The sequence below is a fragment of the Berghia stephanieae genome, chromosome 1, assembly GCF_034508935.2.
Source record: "Berghia stephanieae isolate SIO BIC M18660-M18661 chromosome 1, UCSD_Bste_1.3, whole genome shotgun sequence".
Classification (NCBI taxonomy): Eukaryota; Metazoa; Mollusca; class Gastropoda; order Nudibranchia; family Aeolidiidae; genus Berghia; species Berghia stephanieae.
Genome location: NC_088360.1, coordinates 132,051,717 through 132,054,567, shown reverse-complemented (window position 1 = coordinate 132,054,567; position 2,851 = coordinate 132,051,717).

The following is a 2,851-nucleotide window of genomic DNA, read 5'->3' as shown; positions in this document are numbered from 1 at the left end:
CACAAACGCTGTGTAACCATGAATGTTATAGTCAGGTTAATACAGTTTAGTGAGAACAACTCACAAACGCGGATGGCAAAAACAATAACAAATGCCTGAATGACGTCATCTTCGAACTATCTAAACGAAGAAGACGAGTTAGCCACGCAATGCGTGTCTAATATTATGTGTAGAAATCACCCAACGATTAATAATAATAATCTCACATTTGCATTCAGGTCACATAAGATAGAAGCAACCCACTCCAATTCTAAGGAACCATCGTACGCTCATGGGCACAATAAATCTTGATGGTAATAAATCTATCTCTGTCTCTGTCTCTCCTATATATATATAAAACTAAATAACTATATATCTTTTTTACCCATCTATCTATCTATCTATCTATCTATCTATCTATCTATCTATCTATCTATCTATCTATCTATCTATCTATCTATCTGTCTATCTATCTATCTATCTATCTATCTATCTATCTATCTATCTATCTATCTATCTGTCTATCTATCTATCTATCTATCTATCTATCTATCTATCTATCTATCTATCTATCTATCTATTTATCTGTCTATCTATCTCTATTTCTATCTATCTATCTATCTATCTATCTATCTATCTATCTATCTATCTATCTATCTATCTATCTATCTATCTATCTATCTATCTCTCTATCTATCTATCTGTCTATCTATCTATCTATCTCTCTATCTATCTGTCTATCTATCTATCTATCTATGTATCTATCTATCTATCTGTCTATCTATCTATCTATCTATCTGTCTATCTATCTATCTATCTATCTATCTATCTATCTATATATCTATCTCTCTATCTATCTGTCTATCTATAATAATAATAATAATAATAATAATAATACTTTATTGCATCCCAAAAAGGAAATTTTTTGTACAGACGTGTTATAATTTACACATAAGATAAAAATACAATGGAAATAGGATGTATATATATAAAAAAGGAGCAGCTCTATAACCAGAGCTGCGCTTTATAATATGAATAATTTCAACACTGTAAAATAGTTAAAACTGTCACTATAAATTGAAAATTGAAAAGATTGCAAAACAAATAAATTAATAAATTAATATTTATATTTTTAAAAAGTAAAAATGAGAAATAATTATATAAAATGATTATTGCTTGTTGTTATAAAGCCTAATACTGGACGGCAGAAAAGATTTTCGGTGTCTCTCTGTTTTCGTTGAAATAGAGAAAGGGCGACCACTTCTTTCTGACATAATAATTGATGGTCTTAGTGGATGATACTGGTCATTTAATATTTTAGTTATTTTATTTATACAAAATTTCTCGTATAAAAGATCTACATCGTCAACATCATTTATATAGCGTTTAATGGATTTTTTAATATTTGAATTTATTTTGTTCCTTTCCACTGCTAAGCAATTGCCTCCCCAAGCTGTTATACAAAATGACAAAACACTTTCGATTACTGCTCTATAAAATAATGTGCAGAGGGTTTTATCTATTCTAAACTGAGAGAGTTTTGATAAAAAATATGTACGTCTGCACATCTTATGCCTAATTATTTTCAAGTGTTCATCCCACTTGAGCCTGTCATCAATCGTTACACCAAGGTATTTGTAGTGAGGAACTCGCTGGACGAATTGGTCCTTTAATTTTAACGGTTCTATCGGTTCCTTCACTCTCCTAAAGTCAATCACTAGCTCCTTTGTCTTGCTTATGTTAAGCTCTAGGTGGTGGGCATCACACCAAGACACAAATCTATCAATTTCTTGCCTATAAGCCACTTCGTTGCCATTTGTTATGAGGCCTTGAAGAGCGGTGTCATCTGCAAACTTTATTAAAGGTACACTCAGGTTTTGACTTCTACAGTCATTCGTGTATATTGTGAATAATACAGGGGACAATACACAACCTTGAGGAGCGCCAGTATTTGTAGTTATACAGGAAGATTTGTTTTGCCCTAATTGAACATATTGTGCTCTCTCCGTAAGAAATTCGAGCACCCAAGCAATTATATACTTGTTTAAATTCAGACTAGTCAATTTTTGAACAACCAACTGGGGTTGCATTGTATTGAACGCTGAAGAAAAATCTGCAAAAAGCAATCTGCAATAGCTCCTAGCGTGATCTAGATGCCTGTAGATGTTGTTTGTAAACAGCAAAATGGCATCCTCTACGCCACGTCCTGGTTTGTAAGCAAATTGATGACTATCACTCAATGGCATAAACTGATTCCTAATTTTAATAAGAACAAGTTTTTCTAAAGATTTCATGACTATTGAAGTCAGTGCAACAGGTCTGAGATCGTTCATAGTTTCAAGTTTTTCTTTTTTTGGAACAGGAATAATTTTCGAAGTTTTCCAAATTTCAGGGATTGAAACGCATTGGAGGGACCAGTTAAAAATATGTGTATAAATGGGGAAAGCTGGTGGGCACATTCTTTTAATAGTTTTCCTTTCAATCCATCCGGCCCAGCAGCCTTCCTCTCGTTTAGTTTCGAAAATACGAATCTCGTTTCCTCTTCACTGACCTCAACAGCCATTTCATCTTCCAAAGCCCTGTCTAATTTATGTTTTTCATTTTCAATATCAAATTTGTTTGCTGTGTCGAAACGTGAATAAAATTTATTTAAAGTTTCAATTTCGATATCTTCTGATATAATCGTGGGCTTTGGATTATAGTTAACAGCAGTTTTAAGCCCCCGCCACGTGTCCCGTATATCCCCAGAAGAAAAGCATTTTTCAATTTTATTTTTGTACTTGTCTCTACAACTAGATATTACCCTCTTTATCTCTTTTTGTTTTGTTTTCAGATCTTTTTTGTTTCCACTAGTATAGAGAGTTTTCTTTTG